At 37.6% G+C, this 13,474-nt stretch overlaps 1 non-coding gene across 1 annotated transcript; it reads right to left on the bottom strand.

The window, feature by feature from the left end:
• Positions 1 to 280: 280 nt before the first annotated feature.
• On the bottom strand, positions 281 to 363 carry trnal-cag (transfer RNA leucine (anticodon CAG)). The gene has a single exon. It is a non-coding gene; the product is annotated as a tRNA-Leu (tRNA).
• Positions 364 to 13,474: the final 13,111 nt, after the last annotated feature.

The raw sequence follows: 13,474 nt of genomic DNA, 5'->3' as shown, positions 1-13,474 counted from the left end.
TCGTTGTTTTAATGTTTAATTTATTAACCTATGTGTCTAATTATTCGCTTATTTGTACAAGTGAAAAAGTATAAGATACATGCGTGACAATTAAATAACGAGCACAGTAACGTTACTTGTTAGCATAGTTTGAGATGGAGTTTGGCATTACACCGCGTCCCATGATAAAAACTTCCAGTCCCTTATTTTATAAAATAGATGAAACATAAAGTCGATTGTAACAACAACAACGTTCTCGTCGTATTGAAGAAAAAAAACATTAAAAAAACGAAAAGGTTGTTGTCAGAAGTGGGATTCGAACCCACGCCTCCAGAGGAGACTGCGACCTGAACGCAGCGCCTTAGACCGCTCGGCCATCCTGACATGTTGTACGCAATTACGTCATCACCTTATATAGTAATAACAACGTTATAACGTCGTTTTTAGATATTTTGTCGTTGTTAGTAATGTTTTAAGCCATAAAATATTGTTGCTTGTGACTCATGATTGAGTTATACTATTAAGGATGTCATGTCAAATTACTTTAATACTTTATCAAATTAGTTATCAGTAACAGTGTTGTGAGTAACGCATTACAAGTAACTTTTCCAGGTAACTAGTAAAGTAAGGCATTGCTTTTTTATTAACAAATAAATATCTATTACTTTTTTAAATAAGTAACGCCAGTTACTTTCCCCCCATTTATTGATTAAAAGCTCTCCTGTCCATATGTTAAGAGAAATTGTGAGTAAGATAGTTATAGAATAAATGTGAACATGCGTTAATTTAAAAAAAAACAGAAGCAGTATTCTTCAAAATAAATAAAAACAGTGAAATTCAACTCAGAATATGATGCAAACCTGCAATAATTAAATATGTTAAATAATACAAATATCCTTTATGTATTTAATCCCATTTTATCAAACGATGTCTTTGCTGCCGATCTTCGATGATCCAATTCATCTATACTAATAAGCAAAAATTACTCAAGATAATCTAACCTTTGTTTTCCTTTCCTAAGAGTTGACATTTTTTTCTTCTGCCGTCTACTATTGACGTGAATTTACTTTTCTCTAAAGAGGATTTTGGTGTGAAAAAGCTTTTACATTTGCCAAAAGTTTACTTTTTACATTAAAAACAAACAAGCAAGCCCTGCACAGATGTAAAAAAGTAATGCAAAAAGTAACGTAACGCATTACTTTCCATAAAAGGGAGTAACTAAATATTGTAATGCATTACTTTTAAAAGTAACTTTCCTCAACACTGATCAATAACTTAAGGAATGCATTAAAATAAGCGTCCTTATTTAATGAAAACAGTCACTAACAACACTACTTTAATGCATAAACCTACTTAACCAAGACAAAACAGATAGAATCTGTTAAAACGCATATGCTACGTGATAGGCTAACTTACTTCTGTAACTTACATTTTCCCTGTAGTATAGTTGATGCTGTCAACCTGTGTCCAATTCTTCGCTAGTAAACCGAGTCTGAAAAGGATTTGGGAACAACTACGCTCTAATGTGATACATTATCACACAAACAGTTGCCTTTCACTAATATATGATGCATTCAGTACTACTTGAAGAAGATACATCTTCGTTTCGAAGCACTCCAGAGCCCTCTGGTGGTTACAGATATATAAATATAAAGCTAAATAGCAACACGCCAAACACAAATGTTTGGAAATTATGGTCATTAATTTTACAAGGGATAGTCTCCATTCTAATATAATGGTTATGTTTTATTTGTATACTAATGTATATTAATGCTTCTACAGCTTGCTTGTTTCCACAGAGGCTGTAGTCCCACAAGATACATACAAACTGCATGTTATTTTTTATTTAGTACTTACCTGAATATGATATTTCACATAAAAGACGTTTACATATAGTCCACAAGAGCAAATAATAGTTGATCATTTATAAAAATGACCCTGTTCAAAAGTTTACATACACTTGATTCCTAATACTGTGTAGTTACCTGAATGATCCACAGCTGTGTTTTTTTTTTTTTTTTGTTCAGTGAAAGGTGTTAATGAGTCCTTTGTTTGTCCTTTACAGATAAACTGTCTGCTGTTCTTCAGAAAAATCCTTCAGGTCCCACAAATTCTTTGGTTTTTCAGCATTTTTGTGTATTTGAACCCTTTCCAACAATGACTATGATTTTGGATCCATCTTTTCACACTGAGGACAAGTATAGGGACTCATATGCTGGGGCGCTGTAAAGGGGGGGGTAATATGGAAGCAGATTAGTCTCATTAATAATTCACGCACAATACACGATGCACACATGCGTGTCCCAATTCACGTGCACGAAAAAAATATATATATTCACAAAAAAAATTCACGTGCAAAAAATAAGAATATAAATTCATAAAATACGTTTCACAAGTTGCAAAACACAATTCACAGATTTACAACTGTGTACAACAATTTTGAATGTTTAAAAATCACGAGTGTATCACGGACTGTGAGTGTGTGAATAGCTTTTTTACGTGTGTATTTTTTAGACTTGCGTGTGTGTTTTTGAGACTCTCCTGGCAGCGAACTCCTCCCATGCGGGTCACTCGTACACTTTAGCCAATCAGATTTGAGCCTGTCGATCAACCAATCATAACCCGCTGTGGGCGTGCCTATCTTACGTTACGTCATCAGCGCGAGTCCAGTTCCAGAATTCAGATACGATTCAGCTGTTGATCGTCTCATTTTGTTTTATACTGCATGCTTATTTAAAAATCGGTCGTTTACACACACTCGTTAACGTGACCAGTGTAAGCCAGCTGCTGCTCAGAGTGTATTATGTTTTAAAATTTATCGATTGTTATGTTTATTTAATAAAGAATCATTTGCGTGGATACTGTACCATACCGCATAAAGATATTAAAATTATAAACTTAATGTAAAGCATAAAATACGTTTTTTACAGATGGGACATGTAAATAAATAGAAAATGAAAATTATCTATTTGGATATTTTTCAAGCAGTCTCTTGTGGTTTTGTTTTTTTGATTGAAAACAGGAAAGAGCTGTCAAGAGCCAAACTTGTCTTGTGTCTCAAATCCTACGATGGCACGCATTCAGCTGATGACGATTTAATAACACACATTGTAAACCATGTACATTTCATTTAAGTTTGTTTACGCTGCAGCCTGCAGATATTATTTATTTCAGAATTGTGATGCTTATGATGTACAAGTAGCTGCTCCTATTTCAACCTCTGCCACAAATTATGAGGTGATGTGAATCTAGAAGTTTCATTTGGAACTGTAACTCTTTCAAAACAGTCATGCTGCAACCCATCCATTTTAACAGTTTCAACTGATTTAACTCATGCATTATTACTACATTTCTTTTAGAATGGTACCCTATGACTTTGTATTTGTTAAGGCATAAAGCTTTGTTATGCATTGTTAAATGTTCTGGTTGTATGTCAGAATTAAAACATTCAAAACAAGTCGGAACTTGAATGAAGTTTACTGAATAATCTTTGATGCATTCCTTTATGTGATCAGTCTGTCTGACTGACCAGCAAATTCCAGAACTGTTAATACTAAAGCAAATACAATTGCTGCTAACCAACATCATCTTGTGTATTGTAATCTCAAAGATTTTTACATCACTGCTCAACATAAAATTATGTATCACAATAATATAATATTTTAAAAAGTACATGAATGTTGATTACATTAAAAAAATAATGCATAAAGGTGAAGTACATAAAAAGACATAAAGATTAATGTGAATGAAGAGGTCTGTAACTGTCATCCAGATGTTGTTCCAAAGTGTTAAATCCTGAAAAATGCAAGGAAAATGATTAGTGTGTTTTAATTAAACACTGCATCCAGTTGCACAAATGGTTAGTACAAACACACCGTTATTCATACACTGAGTTCTCGTGAGGTATATTCATCATTACATAAAGCTATAATAATAAAGGCAGGGTCAGTGCTAAGTGGGAGCTAGACTGGGCAGAGGACACCCAGCGTTGTTAAACAAAAACATGGCAATGAAAAGAATTCTTTCTTCATTTTGGCCAATAAACAGGACATTGTGGCTAACACAAGACAGCATCTTTGGCAACACTATCTGTTTTCATAGCAGCCGCTGGCTTAAACTGGTCACGTTAACGAGTGTGTCTAAACGACCGATTTTACCTTTAGTTTTTAAGCACTCAAAATAAAACAATACACCTTTACTAGAGTAGTTACAAATGAGACGATCAACAGCTGAATCATATCTGAATTCTGGAACTGGACTCGCGCTGATGACGTAACGTAAGATAGGCACGCCCACAGCGGGTTATGATTGGTCGATCGACAGGCTCAAATCTGATTGGCTAAAGTGTACGAGTGACCCGCATGGGAGGAGTTCGCTGCCAGGAGAGTCTCAAAAACACACACGCAAGTCAAAAAAATACACACGTAAAAAAGCTATTCACACACTCACAGTCCGTGATACACTCGTGATTTTTAAACATTCAAAATTGTTGTACACAGTTGTAAATCTGTGAATTGTGTTTTGCAACTTGTGAAACGTATTTTATGAATTTATATTCTTATTTTTTGCACGTGAATTTTTTTTTGTGAATATATATATTTTTTTCGTGCACGTGAATTGGGACACGCATGTGTGCGTCGTGTATTGTGCGTGAATTATTAATGAGACTAATCTGCTTCCATAGGGTAAACGATGACGATTCTCGGGGCCCATGACTGAGAGGGGGCCCAGAGAAGCCCCCAATAAAATTGTGGTGCTAAAAAAAAATATTTGATAGTAAAAATTATTAACTTTAAATTATTCTATTTGCTGTTTCCTGGTGTCAAAAAAATGTATTTATTCGCGATCCCCCTCCCCCCAGTGCGTGTTATTGCGATCGCGAACAGTGCAAGTAAACCTAACTCCCTGATGTCAACAGACGCACTAGTGATTAATGTTAGGGATTGCAGCCTTTAGTCTCCTTGTTAATGCGTCTGCCTCCCATGCCGGAGAACTGGGTTCGAGACCCGCTCAGAGTAGGATCCGAGTGAGAGGGGTAACACGAACATTTTTAGTTAGAATGTAATTTTTAGTTTTTAGGGGGGCCCTTTAGCTGAGTCAGTGCATGGGGCCCAGAATTCCCAGCGACGCCCCTGCTCATATGCAACTAACACAGAAGGTTCAAAGGCTCACTGATGCTCCCAAAGGGAAAACGATGCATTAAGAGCCACAGATGTAAACTTTTAAACACAATGAAGATGTGTACATTTAGTAATGGCCTTTAGAAGCTACAGAAGATGTTTTCCAGAAGACAAAATAAGTTAAATTTACCCTGATCTTCAAATTCATAACTCTTAATGCACTTTGTTTCCTTCTGTAGCATCAGTGAGCGTTTGAACCTTCTGTAAAAAACTAAATCACTAAAAAAAGACAGCTGTGGATCATTTAGGTAACAACACAGTATTAAGAATCAAGCGCACAGTATATAAACTTTTGAACAGGGTAACTTTTAAAAATGCTACTTTTTTTCTCTTGTGGACTATATGTAAACATCTTTTATGTGAAATATCTTATTCAGATCAGTACTAAATAACATGCATTTTGTATGATCCCTCTTATTTTGATAAAATAATCAACTTTTCTCAAGATTCTGCAAGGTGTATGTAAACTTTTGACCTCAACTGCATGTGTTGTAAATTAAAGTAATGTATACACATTAGCCTAAATGTGCTTTATAAAGCGTATAGTTAGTACTTAGTTCAGTGAACTTAAAAATTAAAAATGCTGTCAAACATGATATGTGTTTTTGTGTGAAGTGAACAAGTTTTTATATAATTTTGACATTTCTGAATGTTTGTGTACATGTTACACTAGACTGTGTCATGGATGAGAGAACAGCGGTGAATGTGAAACTACAACTAATTATTTATTGATTGATTTATTTATTTTTTTGTGCATTTTCACAGCTTTTCAAAAACAGGAAAAAAAAATACATAGATTCATTACAGCAGAGAAACATGTCCAATGTAACACATAAATAGCATAAATATCTTAATACAAATACAAATATCTTAATACAAGGTATCTGTCTAAGTGAAGGGATGTAAAAGACAATTCATGTCAACAGAGTGGCTGTGACAGAGAATAGGTTTTTGTTGTTCTCCATGTCTTACTCCATGACCTGAAACAAAACATAAATCATTTAATTTATCTAAATACATTACATTTAGAGCAAAACATTAAGGACGATTATATGAAAAGACATTTAGCATTTAATCTTGTACTCTAATCTTTGTACCTTAACCCAGCCATGGAGCTGCATGGCTCCGGCTGCAGACCGAAGCAAATCATCCGGCAGCATTCTGTAAAAAAAAAAAAGAGAGACATATCTGATTATTAACTTGTGTGAATCAAATATGAATACAACATTGTGTAATATGTTCTTCATTTACAGTCATTTTTAAAATACAGAAAATGTGTCTATTATCTTCTAGATTATGACAGTAACCTTACCCATCTCCAGCTCTTCTCCTTGGTCATCTTCAGAGGAACTAACTGGAGGACGTCCTGAGGTTGGAGGACGTCCTGCTCTAGATGTTCCTCAGCACTGAAGAGGACTTTAAAGACTAGAGCTTCTTGAAGATCATCTTCAGTCGAACTAACTGGAGTGTGGACGTCCTGAGGTTGTTGGATGTCCTGCTCCAGCTGTTCCTCAGCAGTAGAGTGGACTTTACAGATTGAGTCAAGAACATCTACAATTTGTTGTAGAAAAGTTTGGTCTAAAGAGGGGAATACCAAAAATATGAATCAATCAGATAAATAATATGAATACAACATTGTGTAAGAGTGGTGTAAGAGTCTTAATTTACAGTCCCTTTTAAAAAACTGAATGTTTTTTATCTTCTAGATTATGGCAGTAAACTTACTTGTCTCCAGTTCTTCTTCTTGGTCATCTTCAGAAGAACTACAGTGTTGTGAAAAAGTGTTGGCCCCCTTCCTGAGTTTTTTTATTTTTAAAGTGTTTGTCACACTTTATGTTTCAGATCATCAAACAAATTTAAATATTAATCAAAGATAACACAATCAAGAAATCACTTAAATAGGACCTGCCTTAAAAAGTGAGGTAGACCAAAAGATCCTCAAAGGCTACAGATCATGTTGAGATCCAAAAGAAATCAGGAACAATTGAGAAAGCAAGTAACTGAGATCTATCAGTCTGGAAAAGGTTATAAAGTTTTGGGACTCCAGCGAACCACAGTGAGAGCCATTGTCCACAAAATGGCGAAAACATGGTACAGTGGTGAACCTTCCCAGGAGTGGCCGGCCAACCAAAATGACCCCAAGAGCAGAGCAACGACTCATCCAAGAAGTAACAAAAGACCCCATAACAACATCAAAAGAACTGCAGGCCTCTCTTGCCTCAGTTAAGGTCAGTGTTCATGACTTCACCATAAGAAAGAGACTGGGCAAAAATGACCTGCATGGCAGAGTTCCAAGACGAAAACCATTGATGAGCAAAAAGAACATATAGGCTCGTCTCAGGTTTGCCAGAACACATCTTGATGATTCCCAAGACTTTTGGGAAAATACTCTGTGGACTGACGGGACAAAGGTTAAACTGTTTGGAAGGTGTGTGTCCCTTTACATTTAGCGTAAAAGTAACACAGCATTTCAGAAAAAGAACATCATACCAACAGTCAAATCTGTTGGTGGTAGTGTGATGGTCTGGGGCTGTTTTGCTGCTTCTGGGCCTGGAAGACTTCCTGTGATAAATGAAACCATGAATTCCGCTGTCTACCAAAAAATCCTGAAGGACAATGTCTGGCCATCTGTTCGTGACCTCAAGCTGAAGCGAACTTGTGTTCGCCAGCAGGACAATGATCCAAAACATACCAGAAAATCCACCTCTGAATGGCTGAAGAAAAACTAAATAAAGACTTTGGAGTGGCCCAGTCAAAGTCCTGACCTGAATCCTATTGAGATGCTGTGGCATGACCTTAAAAAGGTGGTTCATGCTCGAAAACCCTCCAATGTGGCTGAATTACAATAATTCTGCCAAGATGAGTGGGCCAAAATTCCTGCACTTGTGTTATCTGTGATTAATATTTAAATTTGTTGACACACATTCAAAAAATAAAAAAATCAGGAAGGGGGCCAACACTTTTTCACACCACTGTAACTGGAACTAACTGGAGCGTCAACGTCCTGAGGTTCTGATTAAATAAGGAGAATAGCAATAATGTGAATCAAATATGAATACAACATTATGTCAGCATGCGTTAGCATGAAGTACAGTTTTATGTATTAACATTTATGCAAGAACATTTTCTAATTCTCATTTATATATTATTCTTACTGTTGTCCGGCTCCTCTCTCATTGTCTCCATTGGAGCTAACTGGAGTGTGGACATCCTGCTCCAGCTGCTCCTCCAGCTGTTCCTCAGCAGCAGAGAGGACTTCAGAGATTAAAACTTCTGCTGAGTCAAGAATCTCTACAGTTTGTTGTAGAGAAGTTTGGTCTAAAGAGGGGAATACCAATAATGTGAATCAAATATGAATACAACATTGTATAAAAGTGGTTCTTCTTTTACAGTCAGCATGAGTTAGCATGAAGTACAGGTATATGTATTAACATTTATGCAAGAACATTTTTTCAAATTCTCATTTATGTATTATTCTTACCATTGTCTGGCTCCTCTGGTTCATCATCTCCATTGGAGCTAACTGGAGTATGGACATCCTGCTCCAGCTGCTCCTCAGCAGCAGAGAGGACTTTACAGATGGAATCAAGAACCTCTATCATTTGCTGTAGAAAAGTTTTGTCTAAAGAGGGGAACACCAAAAATATAAATCAAATCAGATAAATAATATGAAAACAACATTGTGTAAGAGCGGTGTAAGAGTCTTAATTTACGGTCACTTTTAAAAAACTGTGAATGAGTCTATTATCTTCTAGATTATGGCAGTAAACTTACCCGTCTCCAGTTCTTCTTCTTGGTCATCTTCAGAGGAACTAACTGGAGCCTCAACATCCTGAGGTTGGAGGACGTCCTGTTCTAGCTGTTCCTCAGCACTGAAGAGGACTTCAGAGACTGGAGCTTCAAGAAGATCCTCTTGAATCAAACTAACTGGAGTGTGGACGTCCTGTGGTTGGGGGACATCCTCCTCCAGCAGTTCCTCTACAGCAGGGAGGACTTCAGGGACTGGAGGTTCTCCAGGATCATGAATCTCTACAATTTGTTGAAGGGAAAACAAATAATATGAATCAAGTCTGGTCAAAAGAGGGGAATACCAATAATGTGAATCAAATATGAATACAACATTGTGTAAGAGTGGGTGTTCATTTACAGTCAGCATGCGTTAGCATGAAGTACAGTTTTATGTATTAACATTTATGCAAGAACATTTTCCAATTCTCATTTATGTATTATTCTTACTGTTTTCCTGCTCCTCCGCTTCATTGTCTCCATTGGAGCTAACTGGAGTATGGACATCCTGCTCCAGCTGCTCCTCAGCAGCAGAGATGTCTTTAGAGATTGAATCAACAACCTTTAGAAATTGTTGTAGAAAAGTTTGGTCTAAAGAGGGGAATACCAAAAATATGAATTAAATCAGATAAATAATATGAATACAACATTGTGTAAGAGTGGTGTAAGAGTCTTAATTTATGGTCACTTTTAAAAAACTGTTAATGTGTCTATTATCTTCTAGATTATGGCAGTAAACTTACTTGTCTCCAGCTCTTCTTCTTTGTAACTAACTGGAGCATCAACATCCTGGGGTTGTTGGACGTCCTGCTCCAGCTGCTCCTCAGCTGTGGAGAGGTCTTTACAGATGGAATCAAGAATCTCTATCATTTGTTGTAGAAAAGTTTTGTCTAAAGAGGGGAACACCAAAAATATAAATCAAATCAGATAAATAATATGAATACAACATTGTGTAAGAGTGGTGTAAGAGTCTTAATTTACGGTCACTTTTAAAAAACTGTGAATGAGTCTATTATCTTCTAGATTATGGCAGTAAACTTACCCGTCTCCAGTTCTTCTTCTTGGTCATCTTCAGAGGAACTAACTGGAGCGTCAACATCCTGAGGTTGGAGGACGTCCTGCTCTAGCTGTTCCTCAGCCCTGAAGAGGACTTCAGAGACTGGATCTTCTTGAAGATCATCTTGAGAACTAACTGGAGTGTGGACATCCTGTGGTTGGGGGACATCCTCCTCCAGCAGTTCCTCTACAGCGGGGAGGACTTCAGAGACCGGAGGTTCTCCAGGATCATGAATCTCTACAATTTGTTGAAGGGAAAACAAATAATATGAATCAAGTCTAGTCAAAAGAGGGGAATACCAATAATGTGAATCAAATATGAATGCAACATTGTGTAAGTGGGTGTTCATTCACAGTCAGCATGCGTTAGCATGAAGTACAGTTTTAATTATTAACATTTATGCAAGAACATTTTCAAATTCCCATTTATGTATTATTCTTACCATTGTCTGGCTCCTCTGGTTCATCATCTCCATTGGAGCTAACTGCAGTATGGACATCCTGCTCCAGCTGCTCCTCAGCTGTGGAGAGGTCTTTACAGATGGAATCAAGAATCTCTATCATTTGTTGTAGAAAAGTTTTGTCTAAAGAGGGGAACGCCAAAAAAAATAAATCAAATCAGATAAAAAATATGAAAACAACATTGTGTAAGAGTGGTGTAAGAGTCTTAATTTACGGTCACTTTTAAAAAACTGTGAATGCGTCTATTATCTTCTAGATTATGGCAGTAAACTTACCCGTCTCCAGTTCTTCTTCTTGGTCATCTTCAGAGGAACTAAGTGCAGCATCAACGTCCTGAGGTTGGAGGACGTCCTGCTCTAGCTGCTCCTCAGCCCTGAAGAGGACTTCAGAGACTGGATCTTCTTGAAGATCATCTTGAGAACTAACTGGAGTGTGGACGTCCTGTGGTTGGGGGACATCCTCCTCCAGCAGTTCCTCTAAAGCGGGGAGGACTTCAGAGACTGGATCTTCTTGAAGATCATCTTGAGAACTAACTGGAGTGTGGACATCCTGTGGTTGGGGGACATCCTCCTCCAGCAGTTCCTCTACAGCGGGGAGGACTTCAGAGACTGGATCTTCTTGAAGATCATCTTGAGAACTAACTGGAGTGTGGACATCCTGTGGTTGGGGGACATCCTCCTCCAGCAGTTCCTCTAAAGCGGGGAGGACTTCAGAGACTGGATCTTCTTGAAGATCATCTTGAGAACTAACTGGAGTGTGGACATCCTGTGGTTGGGGGACATCCTCCTCCAGCAGTTCCTCTACAGCGGGGAGGACTTCAGAGACCGGAGGTTCTCCAGGATCATGAATCTCTACAATTTGTTGAAGGGAAAACAAATAATATGAATCAAGTCTAGTCAAAAGAGGGGAATACCAATAATGTGAATCAAATATGAATGCAACATTGTGTAAGTGGGTGTTCATTCACAGTCAGCATGCGTTAGCATGAAGTACAGTTTTAATTATTAACATTTATGCAAGAACATTTTCAAATTCCCATTTATGTATTATTCTTACCATTGTCTGGCTCCTCTGGTTCATCATCTCCATTGGAGCTAACTGCAGTATGGACATCCTGCTCCAGCTGCTCCTCAGCAGCAGAGAGGTCTTTACAGATGGAATCAAGAATCTCTATCATTTGTTGTAGAAAAGTTTTGTCTAAAGAGGGGAACGCCAAAAAATATAAATCAAATCAGATAAATAATATGAAAACAACATTGTGTAAGAGTGGTGTAAGAGTCTTAATTTACGGTCAATTTTTAAAAACTGTGAATGAGTCTATTATCTTCTAGATTATGGCAGTAAACTTACCCGTCTCCAGTTCTTCTTCTTGGTCATCTTCAGAGGAACTAACTGGAGCGTCAACATCCTGAGGTTGGAGGACGTCCTGCTCTAGCTGTTCCTCAGCCCTGAAGAGGACTTCAGAGACTGGATCTTCTTGAAGATCATCTTGAGAACTAACTGGAGTGTGGACATCCTGTGGTTGGGGGACATCCTCCTCCAGCAGTTCCTCTACAGCGGGGAGGACTTCAGAGACTGGATCTTCTTGAAGATCATCTTGAGAACTAACTGGAGTGTGGACGTCCTGTGGTTGGGGGACATCCTCCTCCAGCAGTTCCTCTACAGCAGGGAGGACTTCAGGGACTGGAGGTTCTCCAGGATCATGAATCTCTACAATTTGTTGAAGGGAAAACAAATAATATGAATCAAGTCTGGTCAAAAGAGGGGAATACCAATAATGTGAATCAAATATGAATACAACATTGTGTAAGAGTGGGTGTTCATTTACAGTCAGCATGCGTTAGCATGAAGTACAGTTTTATGTATTAACATTTATGCAAGAACATTTTCCAATTCTCATTTATGTATTATTCTTACTGTTTTCCTGCTCCTCCACTTCATTGTCTCCATTGGAGCTAACTGGAGTATGGACATCCTGCTCCAGCTGCTCCTCAGCAGCAGAGATGTCTTTAGAGATTGAATCAACAACCTTTAGAAATTGTTGTAGAAAAGTTTGGTCTAAAGAGGGGAATACCAAAAATATGAATTAAATCAGATAAATAATATGAATACAACATTGTGTAAGAGTGGTGTAAGAGTCTTAATTTATGGTCACTTTTAAAAAACTGTTAATGTGTCTATTATCTTCTAGATTATGGCAGTAAAATTACTTGTCTCCAGCTCTTCTTCTTTGTAACTAACTGGAGCATCAACATCCTGGGGTTGTTGGACGTCCTGCTCCAGCTGCTCCTCAGCTGTGGAGAGGTCTTTACAGATGGAATCAAGAATCTCTATCATTTGTTGTAGAAAAGTTTTGTCTAAAGAGGGGAACACCAAAAATATAAATCAAATCAGATAAATAATATGAATACAACATTGTGTAAGAGTGGTGTAAGAGTCTTAATTTACGGTCACTTTTAAAAAACTGTGAATGAGTCTATTATCTTCTAGATTATGGCAGTAAACTTACCCGTCTCCAGTTCTTCTTCTTGGTCATCTTCAGAGGAACTAACTGGAGCGTCAACATCCTGAGGTTGGAGGACGTCCTGCTCTAGCTGTTCCTCAGCCCTGAAGAGGACTTCAGAGACTGGATCTTCTTGAAGATCATCTTGAGAACTAACTGGAGTGTGGACATCCTGTGGTTGGGGGACATCCTCCTCCAGCAGTTCCTCTACAGCGGGGAGGACTTCAGAGACCGGAGGTTCTCCAGGATCATGAATCTCTACAATTTGTTGAAGGGAAAACAAATAATATGAATCAAGTCTAGTCAAAAGAGGGGAATACCAATAATGTGAATCAAATATCAATGCAACATTGTGTAAGAGTGGGTGTTCATTCACAGTCAGCATGCGTTAGCATGAAGTACAGTTTTAATTATTAACATTTATGCAAGAACATTTTCAAATTCCCATTTATGTATTATTCTTACCATTGTCTGGCTCCTCTGGTTCATCATCTCCATTGGAGCTAAC

The sequence above is a fragment of the Garra rufa genome, chromosome 13 (assembly GCF_049309525.1).
Source record: "Garra rufa chromosome 13, GarRuf1.0, whole genome shotgun sequence".
NCBI classification, from domain to species: Eukaryota; Metazoa; Chordata; class Actinopteri; order Cypriniformes; family Cyprinidae; genus Garra; species Garra rufa.
The sequence above is the reverse complement of the archived record's forward strand: the minus strand, read 5'-3'. Positions and strand labels throughout refer to the sequence as shown.